The 17,507-nt window shown below is 41.4% G+C and overlaps 1 protein-coding gene across 1 annotated transcript in view; it reads right to left on the bottom strand.

Annotated features, from left to right (window-relative positions):
• LOC136152954 (placenta-specific gene 8 protein-like) overlaps positions 1-15,751 on the bottom strand; it is a 28,792-nt gene extending 13,041 nt beyond the window's left edge. The window contains exon 1 of the mRNA XM_065914523.1: positions 15,657-15,751. The gene's annotated coding sequence lies outside the window, so the exon portion shown is untranslated. The remainder of the gene's footprint in view (positions 1-15,656) is intronic.
• Positions 15,752-17,507: the final 1,756 nt, after the last annotated feature.

Genomic DNA, 17,507 nt, shown 5'->3' with positions numbered 1-17,507 from the left:
CTGCAACATGTGGGATCTAGTTCCCTGGCCAGGGATCGAACCTGGGACCCCTGCCTTGGGAGGGAGGAGTCTTAGCCACTGGATCACCAGGGAAGTCCCCGTGCTCTGTGGTTTGGTCCCGGGTCACTTTCAATGCTTCCCTTGTAGTTGGAGGGCAGCCTCTACCCACATCTCCCATCACTTCACTCCCTTCAGTCTTCCTCTGCTTTGTTGCTAAGGAAGTCTCCAGTCAAAGATTCTACTGCTGTGGTTCCCAGTCCTGACTGTGCACCACATTCATCCTTGGGCTCGGTTAAAAATACAGATAGATGCAGTAGATATGCAATAGGATATTGCTGAGCTGATTAGCAGAGAGGTGATGGTGAAAAGTCATGAGGATGGATAGTATTCCCTTGTCTAACCTAGTGAATTTAAATTTGTGAAGGGTAAGACACAAGCTTTTCAGTTTTTATGTAGAAATGTTTTGTATTTCTCATTATAAAGGAGTCTTATTAATTAAAATCTTCTACATAGAAGTTATTTTCCTATTTGCATATAGGGTTATCATTACCATCTTTCTAAATCCCATATATATGTGTGTATATATATATACACATAAAAACAAACTGGGTTTGTGTAAAAACAAACTGGGTTTGTTTACAAACCAGTCTTAGAAATCGCTGTCACCTTGTTAGCTAACATTTGTGATATAACTTATTTAAATACAATAGAAAACTTGCTTATAACCGTCAATGTTCTCTCTTTTTTTTTTTAAAATTTACTGTGGGTAAGAACCAGTTGAGGGGGTTTTAAAATTATACATCCCTAGAACTTTGGATTTAACTTAAAAAGTCTAGAAAGGGATTGAGGAATCTATGTATTCAATAAGTACCAAAGTGCTTCTTAAGGGAGAAGGGCTGATAAAAAGATGCAAGAGTGGTGAAGGGGACTGGCTGTTTTAGTGCCTAATCTGACTGCTTTTAAATCTACGTCATATTTGTTTGACTGCTTTCCCAACCACTGATTCTTCTGAGAACCGAATCAAAAGATGATAAGAAGAGAAAGGAATAATTCATTCAAAATCTTTTTATCCAGCAAGTCTAGCCTTATTTTGATATTGGGTGTAGGTACAAAGCCAGAGGGGAGATATCAGAACTTTGAATAAGGAGGAGAAATGGAGAAGAGAACTCATCAGGTAGGACTCTCCAGCAGTGAAATAGAAGACCTAAAACTTCAGAGACACTTGCACAGCCCCGGAAGGACAGGTATAATAATTCACAGAGGAAGTGGTGGCATTTATTTTCAATCAAAACAAGTCTGTTCTAGAAAGAGACTCACAGAATTAGAGAAGGAAGTTACGGTTGCCCAGGGGGTGGGGGTGGGGGGGGAGGAAAGGTGGGTGAAAGGACAGTCAGGGAGCTGGGGATGGACATGTACACACAGTGATATTTAAAATGGGTAACAAATAAGGTCCTCCTGTATAGTACAGGGAACTCTGCTCAATGTTACGTGGCCGGAGGGGAGTTTGGGGGAGAATGGATACATGTGTATGTATGGCTGAGTCCCTTCTCCGTTCACCTGAAACTATCATAACAAAAGTGTACCAAAAAATAAAGCAAAAAAAACAAGTCTGTTCTGTGAATCTCTTTGACCCTGTGAGGGGTGTAAGATAAACATCTGACCCAGGGACCTGAGCTGAAGTCCAAACATATGATCTGGGAACAGGTTTCTTATTTTGTTTTTTTTTAATCATTTGTTCTGGAGAAACTTAGGAAGGCTGACTGGAGAGCATGTGACTCTTGTGTAGGCAAGATAGTAGACATTCTAGACAGTGAAAATAATATGAGGAAACGCCTAGAAGGCAAAAAGAGTGTGGAAGGCATGAGGAACAGTGAAGACGTTTGCTTTTTGGAGCAGGAAACAGGGTCAGAGTGCACGACAGGTGTACTCCAGGGTCTCTTTCTTATACTCGAAGCAGACACTGCTAATCAATCCTGGAATGTTCCTGTTGGACGTATCTTCACAAGACAGGGTATCAGAGGCTCCTACTGTTTGATCAGAGTTGGCACATGATACTTAAGAAATAGTTACAAGTAAGAGTAAGTTGTATAGGTAATGTGTGGTTCAGCTCTGAATGTTACAGATATACCCTTGACCTCAAGAAAGAATTATCCATTACTTTAAAAGTTATTTACTGGGAAAATCAGTATAGTTAACATACACAGAAAGCTGCTTCTGCTATTGGGCGTGAGTATACCATTAAAGAAAGAGCAATGTACAGTAAGACTCTGTTCTTGACAGAAACTGCTTTATAATAAAAACCAGTGTTTTGGTTATCAGTATAGGTAACCAAAATCAGTCTAGCCAATATATCAAAAAGGAAAACTGTCCTTAAGTACTTCTCTAGAGACCCCAAAGCTAAAAATTACTCCAGGGCAAAAACTGTATCTTAAATATTCTTCTAGTGCTTCATATATTTGTTGTGTTGAGTCGTTTAGAGTAAGGATAAAATTTGCTGTGTTTGATTTTTTTTCCCATTTATTTTTATTAGTTGGAGGCTAATTACTTTACAGCTGTGTTTGATTTTTTTTTTTTAAAAAGAGCGAATAATTTCCTAAATAAGAAATATTGATATAAAAAAAAAACCTGGAATGGGCAAATGCTACCATTGCTATATATGAAAACATCTGTCCTGGTATGTATTGTGTACCTATTAATTCAATTCCTAGTCTAACACAGGGACTTATGCCACTTGCTTTAAAATCCCTAAATTCCCTTTCTTAAAGTAAAATTTTTAGAAAAAGTGAAAGTATTAGCTTCTCAGTCATGTCCAACTCTTTGCGACCCCATGGACCGTAGCCCACCAGGCTCCTCTGTCCATAGAATTCTCTAGGCAAGAATACTGGAGTGGGTTGCCATACCCTTCTCCAGGGGATTTTCCCAACCCAGGAATCGAACCTGGGTCTCCTGCATTGCAGGCAGATTCTTTACAGTATGAGCTACCAGGGAAGAGGTATATTTTAAAAACACCCTACAATATATGTGTGTATGGATGTGTATGTGTGCATATGTGTGGTTATTTACAGATTTTGCACTTCTGAATATTAGGGATAGACCTTCACTGAGGGGCAATAGAGATCAGTGATTCTTAAATTATGATGTGCTCAGGACTCACCAAGGTGTCCTTTCAGAAAGCAGATCCTTATTCAGTCGATCCAGAGTGAGACCCAACATTTGCCTTTTTAACAAGCTCATGGCTGGTGTCAATGCTATTGGCATCTGGCCCACACTTTGACTAGCCCAGGCCTAGATCATGGTTAGGAACCAGTGGGGACAAATGAACCTGGATTCAAATCTATTTTCCACCCTCTCTGTGTTCTCAGACAATTAAACTAAATTCTCTGAGCCTCAGTTTTAGCACCTTTCAAATGAGTATAATCTGACTTTCTTCTTTGTTGTGTTAATGTGATGAGACTGTGTCTATTAAGCCCCGTGTTCCCTGTGTGTCAGTGACCTGACATTGTCTGTCTTACACTAAATGCGGCCAAGTAACAGTGTCTATGCATGACTTACTGATACAGAAAAGCACCTGGGATCAATGGGTTCGAAGTCAGAAAGCTTGGATTTTAGTCATTGCTAGTGCTAGCGAAGCTCAAATAAGAATACATACCTGAAGACATTTTGAAACCTGCAAATCACCATACAGATGGGAGAGCGTCTAAGTGCCAGCGAACATTGATGGAAAAAATCTGAATGTGATATGTTGCCGATACGACCATAGCTTATGCTTATAGAGAGTGCTATGCTTCTCATGTTTGGTTCCTACTTAACACTGGTCTCTATTTAATATTCACAGCAGGTCAGAGCACTCAGGGGATTAGGCTGTTAAGACTCTTTTCACTGCAGACAAGAATACTGAAGCAAAGTGTGTAAGCGCCAAGCCAAGGCCGAGGAAAAATCATGATCGCTAGTTGAATTTCTTTACTTTATAGATGAGAAAATGGACCGAGAAGCATGAAGAAGCATGACCGTAACCAGGCCGTGGACTCTGGCCCTAGGCTCCATTTCTCCCAGTGACTAGCTACATGACCTTGGGTGAGTTACTTCACCTCTCTATGCCTCAGTTTCCTCATCTGTGAAATGGGGATATCAATTGTACCCCAGTTACAAAGTTGTCACGAAGATTAAATGAGTTGATGTTTGAAAAGTCCTTTGAAGGAATATTGGCAGAGTAAATACTCCATGAATGTTAGTTAAATAAAAACAGTGGTACTTGGCCCTGAAGGAAACAATACTTCCCCCGTCCCATACTTCTTTTATACTTGTAGGAACTGTAAAGTGTGTGTAGTTCTCCCACAAGGCTACAGAAGAAAGAGCACTGATAGAGGAAACAGAAAATAAGCCACACAGAAAATAAGTCCTGGTGGTCCAGTGGCTAAAAGCACATGCTCCCAAAGTAAGGGGCCCAGGTTGGATTCCCGGTCAGGGAACTAGACCCCACATGCTGCAACTAAAAAGATCTCATGACCCTCAACTAAGACCCGGCACAGCCAAATGAATAAATAAATATTTTAAAAAATTGGTCTTAAAAAGGGAAAGAAGCCACATGTCCAAAGTGACAGACTGGCAGGGCTGGGATTTGAATTCAGTTCTAAAGGATTCCAGAAACCTCATTCTTCTTCCCACTAACCTCTATCAGTCAGGGACCAGTTGAAATGAACAAACCCTGTTCAGTTTTTTCCTAGAGGGTCCCTTCTCAGGTGAATTTTGGGACCTCAGGAAGCTAGACAGTTTGTGACTACTTTTTTTCTCTAATGTACACATGTACATATGTATGTATTTTTAATATGTTTAAACCAGTCAATGAAAACTTGACCTAGAGTATGCAGTACATGTGTAGAGAACTGGTTCTCAACCAGAGATGATTTCAACTCCTGGAGGACATTGGGCAACGTCTGGAGACATTTGGGGTTGTCCCAACTTGGGGACAAGTGTGTAGAGGCCAAGGATATTTCTAAACATCCTGAAAGCACATTTATTTTTTTTTAAAGAAAAGAACTTTCCATCACCAAATGTGAATTGGGCTGAGATGAGAAAGTGGTTTAGAAAATATCATCAGCATCATGAAACATGAGCCTGGGGCAGCAACATGAGCCTGAAGCCTGTTGAATGCAGTCTCCTAGCAGACATGGACGAGCAGTCCTTGTGAGGAATGAAACCTAATTCATTGCTTCTGAGTTCAAAAATGTTCAAAGTGGGGACTCCCCTGGGTTCCATCCCTGGTCTGGGAGCTAGATCACATAAGCCGCAACTAAGACCCTGTGCAGCCAAATAAATAAATATTTTTTAAAAAAATGTTCAAAATGCAAGTGCTCAAGGATCAGGCCAGGATCCTGGTCCCCTCACAGGTTTGTTCACATCCTATTCTGTAATGCTTCTTCTATGTGGCAAGTCCTGTTGGGACTTGCCTCCAAACCTGCCTCTTGTTTCTTCCTTCTGCTTATTGTTCCTAGTTGACAGTTTAACCTCTCCAGTTCTATTGTTTTTTTTTTTTCTTTAAATAGCCCTTTAATTGAAATGCAATTTAAAGTTGCTCAGTTGTGTCCTAATCTTTGTGATCACATGGACTGTAGCCCGCCAGGCTCCTCTGTCCATGAAATTCTCCAGGCCAGAATACTGGAGTGGGTAGTTGTTCCCTTCTCCAGGCTGTATATATATATACAGTAAAGGATAGAAATTGTAAACATGATTGATGAATTTTTATCAAGTGAATTCTTGAAACCACAACCTGAATCGAGAACTAGGACATCATAGAACCCCAGAAGCCCTCCTTACTCTCAGAGGGGCTCTAACCCTCCACCCAGAGGCAACCTCTATCCTTTCTTCTAACATCAGAAGCTCATTTTACCTGTGTCTGAGCCTTATATTTATTGAATTATAAACATTATTTATTCTTCTAGTTCTTGCTTCTTTTGCTCATTGCTGTATAATATTCCATTTTATAGACATACCACAATTTCTTGATCCATGCTACCATTGTATTGTTTGCAGTCTGGACTGTTACCAATAATACGATACTACTATGAACATTCTTGTACATATCTTTAGGTGAATTATGTATGCATCTCTGTTATATCTATATCTAGGAGTGGAATTGCTGGGTCCCAAGGTTTGTAAATAGTGCCAAACAGTATTCCAAAGTAGTGGCACTAATGTACACCTCCATCAGTAATGTATGAGAGCTCCAGTTGCTCCACATCCTAGCCCATATCGGGAAATGCCGCTATCTTTCTTTTTACTCATAGACTTCTAAAGAAACTGGGAAGCAGGCACCTAGGTTTAAAATTGAGAAAAACAGAAACTATGGTTAAATGATTAAATAGAGTCATCACATTTATGAAAAAAAAATACAGATTATTCAGTTAAATTTGAAAATTATGTCCCAAGCAATATTTGAGCTATATTAAAAAAAATTATTTGTTATTTGAAATTCAAATTTAACTGGGCATCCTATATTTTACAGGGTTGGAGGGTTGGAGAAGGATTTTGGTATGAGGTAATACCAGTGTAGGGGCAGTTACTGCTCCCCACACTTACAGGAATGGGAAGTGATGGAGGGGAGGTGAAAATAGTGGGCTTTTCTAGGTTGTGGAGTCGGCCCTTTTCTCCACTACCATCCTCCCCTACCCCCACCACCCCTGCCATAGTGTCTCAAAGGACAGTGGTTTATTTGATTTCTAGCTTAGTTATTTAAGAGCATTTCCTCTGGGAATGTATAATTGTTTATTCATGGATAGAGGAAGGAAAACTGAAATTTCTTGAGCAGTTTCTATTGCCAGTTTCCATGTTTGACAATCTGATGTGTGATATTGGATCTAGCCTTGCAGCAATCTTGCTTCCTGTGTTGAAATCTGGTACTTGGAGCAGTTAAGCGGCTCAGCCTGGTTCAATGCCAGGCGAGCTAAAGCCAAAGTCAGAGTTCTTTTATTCTACCGAGCCCTCTGTCTCGTGGAAGGAGTTTCACTGACTTGCCTGAGTCTCACATGGGCTCTATTTCTCTCAGCCAGTCTGATCTATCTTGATGTGGTCAGGTGAGATTGTGGCTTATCATTCATTCACTAGGGCTTCCCAAGGATCTTCAGTCCCTTGATTTCCCCTCTTTCATCCTCTGTCTACCTCCTTCTGGCTTTCAACTTCCTACCAGATCATTCCATGGGTTCTATGCCGCCCATTCCTGGAACAAGGAATTTACATAAAGGCAGTTGAGAAAGCCTTGCTTTTGATCACTTTGAGATTTTGCAGCATTTAGCAACCCACAGCACGCCTGTCTTCTAGTCCCTGGTCTAAGTCTGCATCCCACTCCATCCCCCCATCTCCAATGTGTCTTAAGCAGAATTCTGCAGCCTCCACATCACACCGGACCAGTTATACTGTTAACCAGAAAATGGCATCCCCAAATGCCAGTTTGGCCTTGTTAGGATTACAGTTGTGTGTGTGTATTAGTTGCTTCAGTCGTGTCTGACTCTTTGTGACCCCATGGACTGTATCCCACCAGGCTCCTCTGTCCATGGGATTCTCCAGGCAAGAATACTGGAGTGGGTGGCCAGTTCTTTCTCCAGGGGATCTTCCCTGACCCAGGGCGTGAACCCGGGTTTCCCACATTGCAGGCAGATTCTTTACTGCCTGAGCCACCAGGGAAGTTATTTTGAGCTGATTATTTTAAGAAACAGCAGACTCGGGAGAAGATAGGAAACCGAGGAGAAGTCAAGCTTTAAGGGAAATGTATATTTAGAAAGAAGATCACCATTTGTAAGGTGTTCTCCCTGTCCTACCAAGAAAAGAAGAATGACTCTAATAGAAAAAAAATCATAAGAAACTATTGGATGGACCAGGCCCTTTTCTGCACAACAAATTTTATTCTTGTTGACCTGGCCTCCTCCCCATAACTGGTCCATTCCCAGCTTCTCTTTTGCTTTTAGCAGAAGATGATATTTAAGCCTGAAGTCTAAGCCACTGCTGACAGTTACAGTTTTCTTTCTTTTCTCCCATGTATATGAGATATAGGTGTTAATCAACTTCTGCTTCTCTCTTTATCTTTTGTTACAGGGCCCCAGCTGAGGAGATAGATGGTTAGAGGGAAAATTATTCTTCTCCCCCTACAGTGTCATTTCTTTTCTTTAAAAAAATTTTTTGGCTGTGCTGCATGGCATGTGGAATTCTAGTTCCCTGACCAAGGATTGAACCTATGCCCCCTGCATCAGAAGCAGAGTCTTAACCACTGGACTGCAATGTTAGGAGACAGAGGAGGAAATGGTCCCTTTTGGTTTATAGACTGGGAGTGAAGAGAGATGATTAGTCTCACATCATTTTCTGACCTCCAACTCCCTGTAGCCGGCCCTGGAAACCATCAACCCCGCACCTAGGAAGACATCTCCTTTCTTGATCTTTTCCAGCACCCAGCCCTCCACGGCAGGCCCGAGTCTGCATCTGGAGCCAATTATCTGGATCTCATAATTCCCTGTTGTTGTATCCTAGTAGGATGCTGCCTAATGTCCCACCATTATGTAATTTCTGAAATCTTAGCCAGAACAATGAGAACTCTTAGTCATAAGGAAATTTTAAAATGATTATGCGTTGTTGATGGTATGGCATTTTCTAATGGAAGCTAAATCTTTTTATTTTTAAAAGGTCACTTGAAAACATTTCTCCTCATGATTAAAGTGGTGCTCATGCCTGCTAATGCTTAAATGAGGAGCCCTCTTGTATTTTTTTTTTAAATTGGAGGATAATTGCTTTACAATGTTGTGTTGGTTTCTGCCTTACAACAATGTGGATCAGCCTTAAGTACACATATGTCCCCTTCCTCTTGAGCCTCCCTCCACTCCCCTCTCTGTCCCACCCACCTCCTGTGTTCTTGACAGTGCAAGAATGGGAAATTTTTGGACACCAGAGAAGTTCAGTTACCCTCCTTTCATCAAGATGGTGAAGGGGACTTGGCTCACTAAAGCCTTTAATTTGGGGACAGAGTAGAGAATAATGATCACTTGATAAAGTGATCCATGCCCCCGCTGTCATCCTACCATTATTAATCTCTTTGGTGACCTAATTCATTAAGCTTCTTCTCTACTTTTATCTTATAAGTTATGAAGGGCTGTCAGGCATACATGGTTCTAGGGAATATTTGCCTTTTCACAGCCAAACCCTGTAAGCCTGCCCTTAGAAGCTCTTTACAGCACAAAACACCCTGTTTTCTTAGTCGTTCCCTGACCCTTTCCTTCCCGTATCTGGTCAGCTTCCTCACAACTCTGCAAGCTTTCCATCTATTCCATTCCTGCTGTGAGTTCATGCCTCCACTTTCTCTATTGATCAGTCAACGTCTCATCTCAAACTCTACCTCCTCCAGGAAGCCACTCCAAATCCTCCAAGTTGGGTTTGCCTCGCTCCCTCCTTTGAACTTGCTCAACAACACTTTGGTGGTGTGTTGAAGAGCCCCCTGGACTTGGGGGTCAGGATGCTGGGCTCTAACCATAGCTCTAACCATCGATACTTGGCTACCTCTGCGCCTTTTCTCTAAATGACAATGATAGTACCATCACTTTCTTCTCCCCAGAGTCATTAGGAGAACTACAGTAGCTATAATAACTTCAGATATGAGCTATATCTAATTATGCATATTCTGAAAACTTCTGTTTTATTTTTTGGCTAATTTTTGGCTTTTCTGAGCGTGGTCAGTGGGTTTCAGTGATCTTTGTGTCCCTCAAAGACAGTGGCCTCCATGTAGCTTAGAAATTACTAAGTTCTTGGTGGGGTTCAGGACCTAGTACCCTGAAATATGACACCTTGGCATACTGAAGCTGAAGGAGTTTGCAGGCGTGTTAAGTCGCTTCAGTTGTGTCCGACTCTTTGTGACCCCATGGACCTTAGCTCGCCGGGGTCCTAGGTCCATGGAATTCTCCGGGCAAGAATACTAGAGTGGGTAGCCATTTCCTTCTCCAGGGCATCTTCCCAACCCAGGGATTGAACCTGGGCCTCCTGAGTCTCCTGCATTGGCAGGCGGGTTCTTTACCACTAGCGCCACCTTCGGGGATGCCCCTGAAGGGGTTTGAGAAAATAGCAAAAGCAGGAAGGTCTCTCCCTTCACCTGTCTTCCCAGAAAGCAAGAGGTATGTCTCTCAGGAGAAAGGTACCCTCCCTGAACCGGAAGGAAGGCAGACATCCTTAGCACCAGAGATGGAATTCAGCGCTTAGAATAAGCAAACCTTGTGAATTTTTCACCATTTAGTACCCCTCGGGCAAACCCTCTTACCTTGTCGACTCCACAAATTTATGGTTTTTTTGTCTAAAAGTATAAACGTTTCCTGCTATGGTCACTTCTTTGAGTCTTTAATTTTCTTGCAAAAGTTCCCATGTACATTTAATAACATTTGCCTGCATTTCCCCTATCAAGCTTAGTTTAATTTTCAGACCCAGCCAGGGACCCTAAGAGGGTTGAGGAGAACTTTTCTTCCCCTACATATTCAGTATTAAGTTTATTGATTCATTTATACCAGTGAGTTTCAATCACGGGACATTTGGCAATGTCATTTTGGTTGTCACAGCTCAGGGTAGGGGGACAATGGGCTTATTGGCACCTGGTAGGTAGAGGCCAGGAAGACTCTTCCTCTGTCTCTGTCCCTTCCCTTCTCTTCCATTTCGTACCCATTCCCACAAACAAGAAATTATTTGGCTCACTAGCGTCAAGGCTGAGAATTTTGATTCATAGTCTTGCCCTGTTTTTAAAAAGATTTGAACCATCTACTAAATTACATACAAAACGAGACTCAAAAACAAAGATATCAGGGAAAATAAAGCCTGGAGTAAATTTGGCACTAGTTCTAAGGTTCCTGTCCAGTGCTTGGTATATTAGTCTCTGAGCTTCCCACTAAGCAAAGCAAAGAGGGAATACAAACATTTAGGAGATTGATCACGTCCATAAAATAAAAAGAGATTGAGACCTAGACAGATTTCTCAATTTCCTCAAAAAGGAGATGATACATAAAATGCAGTGGCCAAAGCCTATCTCAATAGTCCTACAATAGAAAGAGCAGTGACTTTCCCGAACCTATTCCCTAATACAAGGTCATAGCACAATTCTGGGGTAGAATCAGTAAAAGCAAGACACTAAAATGATCTCATCTGAGTATCTACCTCTCTGATAATCTGGGATGATTCAAGATTAAAAATCAGATTTTTTTAGATTGTTCAGTGAAAAACATGGGTGGATATTTTTGAATATTCCTCCATGGACAGTATTTTCACCACCTGGAGTTCGATAAGACTTGTGTTGCACTGAGGCTAAATTAGAAGTCTTTGGCATGAATCTGAGTTCAGATACCCAGCGAGGGCTGCCTATTACACGTAGCAACAGGTGTGAGGAAAAGGCATATAAAGCAAATGTAGTGTTGTAAAAACTAAAAGATGCAAACAGGACATGCACCTGAATAGAAGTGTGGAGGTGAGTTGATGGCCATCCTAATTCAACATGGAGATAAGCTAAAGGCACACCTGCAGGAAAGTCTGTGTTTTCCTTAGAAATCCATTCTATTAATAAAACTACTTTAGCAAGTGACCAGTGGGGAAGCTTAGAAAGGAGACTTGGCCAACACGGGCTACGACTGGTATTTAAATATCCATTTAAAATAAGCTGGTGTTTTATTGAGCAGTACATCTTGAGCACACACCAATGAATCACATCTGACTGTACAACTGATCAAAGTCCAAGTTATACACCAGAGAGCTGGAAAACTTTTACACCGGGTGTTACCAAAACCCACCTATTGTGATGATAGAAGAAAGCAGTAAAGTGCTCATGGAGTCTCATTTTAGGTAATATGACTTCCTGGTTGGGCTTCCCTGGTGGCTCAGTGGTAAAGAATCCACCGGCCAATGCAGGAGACACAGATTCGATCCCTGGTTTGGGAAGGTCACCTGGAGAAGGAAATGACAACCCACTCCAGTATACTTGCTTCAGAAATCCCACAGACAGAGGAGCCTGGCAGGCTACAGTCTATGGGGTCTCAGAAGAGTCAACATGATTTAGCGACTAAACAATAAGAGCAAACTTCCTGGTCAATGCTACGAAGACAAAAATTACAATATGGACCCTTAGATTACATAATAAATTGACCACTTGGCTTCATTCTGATTCTGGTCCCATTGGTCTAAGTGAAGGAAGCTTTGGAGTTGATATTTTTAAAGCTTCCTAGGTGATTCCAGGGTACAGGGAGGGCTGAGAATTGAATTATCATAATTAGTAAAGGACGTCTATCCAAAACGATGATTTGAGTACTGAAGGAATGGAACGTAAGTCTTTTTACACAAAGATAAAACACACATTTCCCCTCTAATTTCAAATGTCCCCTCCCACTTAATTTTTCACCCCAAATATGTATAATTTAAAAAAATTAGTTCAAATAGTACAATCAATGAAGATAAATCTAAATATCACAAAAATGTCAAAAGAAAATATTTCTTTTAAATCCAGCATACAAGGCTAACCACTATTTTTTTTAGGGGGGCACACAGCATGAGGGATATTTAGTTCCCTGACCAGGATCAAACCTGTACCCTGGCAGTGATAGCATGGAGTCTTAACCACTGGACTGCCAGGGAAGTCCAAAGATTAACTACTGTTGACATCTGTGATGTCTATCCTTCCATTTAATTCAATAAAAATTTGTTTTGTGTGTGTGGGAACACATTTTAATGAGTTTACTCCCAAATGTGGCAGTAAAACATTTTTCCTACAGGGAAAAGAAGGCTGTTTTCTTTTTTGTTATAACTGGGAAGTGAGCATTTATCTCTTTTAGAATTGGGATCCAATCATTGGGCTTTAGTATAGAATTATTATCTAATTAGTTAAAATTTCTACCGTGACTCTTGAGTTGATATGAAGGAACAGAAAGAGTTTCCAAGAAAGAGTTTGAGTTCTTCCAGCTCATCACCCAATTTATTTCTGTCTGCAGAATTAAAGGCTGAAATACTATTGGTTCAGTGAATCAATCCTTGAATTAGAAGTTTTAAGTCACATGCAGGTATGAAAACTCTCAACTAAAGTCAGATTCCTCCCTTAGGCAATTATTTTCCCAGACTCATGTCTTGCCTTTATTCTATCTGTTGTCTCTTCACCTCTTTCTTGGAAATCTTTGTCTCCAGTAGGAACTCAGTAGGGGAGAATCCCAGAAAGAGAAGAGGGGTCACCAGCTCCTGGACTTGCAGAGGGCTTGTCTCCAACCATGTTTGGAATATATATTTCTGGTCTTATCAGCATAGCAAACCTGTAACTGTCTCAGACTTAATATCTTGGCTAAAACAACCAGAAGACCTAAGAAGTACAGGACTGTAATTTAAAACTTGCTGCAACTTAAATTAGAACTGGAATCATCTGTCCTTTGAGTCACGTGGATTGAAGATCACTTATAGCTAATAGCTCCATTCACTTCAGCACAAACATCTTGAAGGGACCTAGCTGATTTTTTAAAAAGTCTTTTTTGGTCAACAGTCAACTTTGCTAAATAATTTTAGATTTTGTGCTATTAGCAAGGGATGGGGTTGTGGGGGGGCGGCAGTGGTAAGAGCCCTCCACCCCACTCAGTGACCACAAATTGCATCGGTGATGGAAGAAAAGAGGGTTAAGATAGTGCTGGTCATTCGCCATAAAATCAAAGGTCAAAATTACAGAATGGTGAATTTGGGTGGTGTCCATAATCCAAGGACTTCCCTGGTGGCTCAGTGGTAAAGAGTCTACCTGCCAATGTAGGGGACACAGGTTCGATCCCTGGGTTGGGAAGATCCCCTAGAGAAGTTTAAGAGTTTAAGAGTAATTTTAAGTGCTAATTTCTCAATAGAGCTGATGGCTAAATAATGATGCTTGCTCAGTACTCTTGGCTTCCTCTGCATTTTGCTAATACATGGAAGTGCACTGGGGCGGTTCTTCCGATGGATTGCTTTGGATGGCTTCGAAAGAGCTAAAGCAAGCATATCCTCAGGGCAGCAATAAAGTTGGGGCGATAAAGTGAAATAAAATACAGGAGAAATATTTATTCTCCTTCCTCAAATAAAGGTAATCTTTGAGGGAAATAATCACAATTACGCTGGACTTCTTTACATATGGAGGAATGCAGATGAACAGCATATCACACGTTTTTCAGCGTGTTTAAGACCTCATCACTGACTCAATGGGCATGAGTCTGAGTAAACCCTGGGAGATGGTGAAGGACAGAGAAGCCTTCGGTTTAGGTGGGCTGCAGTCCAGGGGGTCGCAGAGTCAGACGTGACTAAGTGGCTGAACAACAAAAGGCCTCTCTGAGGGCCTGGTGGCTCAGACAGTAAAGAATCTGCCTGCAATGCAGGAGACCTGGGCTCAATCCCTGGTTCGGGAAGATCCCCTGGAGAAGGGAATGGCAACCCACTCCAGTATTCTTGCCTGGAGAATTCTATCGACAGAGGAGCCTGGCAGGCTACAGTCCATGAGGTCACAAACAGTCAGACATGACTGTGTGGCTAAGACACACACACACAAGGCCTCTCAAGCCTTCCCAGGTGGCTCAAGTGGTAAAAAATCTGCCTGCCAATGCAGGAGAAGCAGGAGGTGCAGTTTTGATCCCTGGGCTGGGAAGATGCCCAAAAAAAGGAAATGGTAACCTGCTCCAGTATTCTTGCCTGTAGAATTCCATGGACAGAGGAGTCTGGTGGGCTACAGTCCATGGGGTCACAAAGATTCAGACATGACTGTGTGGCTGAGTATGAACATCTGACCTGATACTTTAAGATCAGCTATTTTCAGGTCCCTTGCCTTTACTGGAGTCTTTATGAATTCCGGCCACTCATCTTTTTATCCTAACACGATACCTGGAACAGAGTATAGGCTCAATGAACAAATGTACAAATACAGAAACAGTAAGTCTCATATGCACAATTTCAAAGTCTCTAGACCAGACATGCATCTAGATGTCATGCCTTTTATCAACCATCTTTAAGAAATAAAAAAGAAAAAAAAACTTTTCTCCCTAACCCCTTTCTTTAAATCACACACGTGAGAAGAGTTAATCATTCCCTCAACAGTGAAAACACTAAGATCTGCCTTGGTAATATTGCCCATAATAACAACAGTGCAAATTAGGGAAGGTGACAAATGGTCAGACTGTGATGATCTCAAAAATTTGTTTTTGTTATATAAAAACAGAGAGAATTAACTTCAGACCGCAAAGTAGTAATAAACTGCAAAATCTAGCAATGGTAATTTCCACAGCAAATCTTGAAACTAATTATAAAATAACAAAGTTTCTAGAAGTAATTTAGAATAATCTGCTTAAACACACCAGTCTTAATGTCTTCTTTATAACTAAGAATATTTTTTCACTTAAAAAATGTCTCTTCATTTTTAAGAAACAGTCTATACACAGGATCTTATGAATTGCACCTGTCAAATTTAATTTAAAAGACAATTACATGTTGCAGACATGAGGGTTTTAACAAAAATTCACCTATTATTCAATTCTGCCTTATCGTATATTAGTTATATGATAAGAATTTACTGGCTCAATAATTGATTAGTTTTAAAATAATTTTCTTTTGAAAGAGGATGAAAGAGAAAGACGAGAAGTTGGCAACATTAAAGTTATTGCAAAAATACTCACCACACACAGGCTGACTACAGAGGACAGCAGCTCAGATCAGCAGGAAAAACCTCTGGAACACGACCGTTTTGTTGTGCAGCCCAGGGCTGTCATCAGTTAAGGCGGGGTTGGAGGGGGCGTGTGGAAAGTTAGGAGGTGGGACTGGAGGAAAGAAAGCAAGCCTGTCTTTACTGCTTGGGGTGGGGTGGGGTGGTCAGTGTTTCTCTGCTTAAGAAAGCGGACACTCCGTTTCATCTGATCCCATTTATTTTATGTGACATTTGCCTGATAATACTGCTTCCTTAGACAGCAAGATTTATCTATGATTGGGCAACAGCACATCTTATGAAGGTCCAAGTTTTATTTATTCAGAATTTCTAGAATTCATCTATTTCCTAAGGCATTTAAGTGCCTTGACACATGTTTAAAAGTGAGAATTGAGCAGCTCGCCTTATGATTCAAAAATGCTAAAGACATTAGATTTCCTTCTTGTCAGGTTGTTTTCTAAGCTAAAGCGCTGTATGGTCAATGAGAGACAAGAGAAGATGTTGAAGGTTAGGGATGCAGAGAGGGACATCGGCAATTTTGGAGTCACCCGTCTGGTGCTGGTGTGGAGCCTGGAGTCTAGAAGGCAAGACTGTCGTCATGGAGATCACCACAGGGACAATTTCATACAAAGAGAAGGTGCAGGGTTTCCCTGGTGGCTCAGCAGTAAAGACTCTGCCTGCAAAGCAGGAGACTCAGGTTCCATCCCTGGGTCAGGAAGATCCCCTGGAGAACAGCATGGCTACCCACTCGAGTATTCTTGCCTGCAAAATGTCATGGACAGAGGACCCTGGTGGGCTATAATCCACGGGGTCGCAAAGAGTTGGACACGGCTTAGTGACTAAACAACAACAACAATGAAGGATGCAGAGGACCAAAGCAAGGATGGAAAACAGAAGCGTAGCTTTAACGGAAACCACCATTCCTATTGTTTAACATTAGAACGGGCACAGCGATGAGAGAGGAGCTGAATCACTTCATGAATCAGTAGATAGGTACACAGATCTGCAATACTGAATACGAAAACTTCAATTGCTTCCTGGTTGCTGATTTAAAGTGTGTTCATTTAGCGGAGGTTAAAACATAATCCTTTTCGATGTAACTCTTAAGTTGTAGAGTTTTTCCCGTGGTGTTTGAATATAAAACTTGAATGAGTCATATCACTGAAACTACGTTCTCCTTGGTTAGCTGTGTACAGAAGAAGTTGTTCTTGGAGGCGGAAGATAAGGGGAAAGGAGTACCTGGGCGCTCACTGATTTTAGGGAGACCTTCAGCAAGTCTACTGATATTCATACATACCACTGAGTAGAAAACCCAGGTATCAGCACAATCGATATGATCTTATTGTAGAAGACTAGAGTGTGAGCCAAAACCACAGCACTCAGCCAAAATGGGCGGTGACATCATTCCTGCCCTAGGAGAGTTTATGATCTGGGAAGTGAGACATACCGTATGGCCCATATAGAAAATATCCTTCCCTGGTGGCTCAGTGGTAAAGAATCTGCCCGCCTGTGCAGGAGACATAGGTTCAACCCTGGGTCAGGAAGATCCCGTGGAGAAGGAAATGGCAACCCACTCCAGTATCAAAAAAAAAAAAAAGAAAGAAAGAAAAAGAAAAAAGAAAGAAAATATCCTTTTCTTGTTTCTTTAGTTCAGTTTAGTTCAGATGATCAGTTGTGTCCGACTCTTTGGGACCCCATGGACTGCAGCACGCCAGGCTTCCCTGTTCTTCACTATGTCCCAGAGTTTGCTCAAACTCATGTTCATTGAGTTGGTGATGCCATCCAACCATCTCGTCCTCCATCACCCCCTTCTCCTCCTACCTTC

This window comes from Muntiacus reevesi, chromosome 22 (assembly GCF_963930625.1).
Source record: "Muntiacus reevesi chromosome 22, mMunRee1.1, whole genome shotgun sequence".
NCBI classification, from domain to species: domain Eukaryota; kingdom Metazoa; phylum Chordata; class Mammalia; order Artiodactyla; family Cervidae; genus Muntiacus; species Muntiacus reevesi.
The sequence above is the reverse complement of the archived record's forward strand: the minus strand, read 5'-3'. Positions and strand labels throughout refer to the sequence as shown.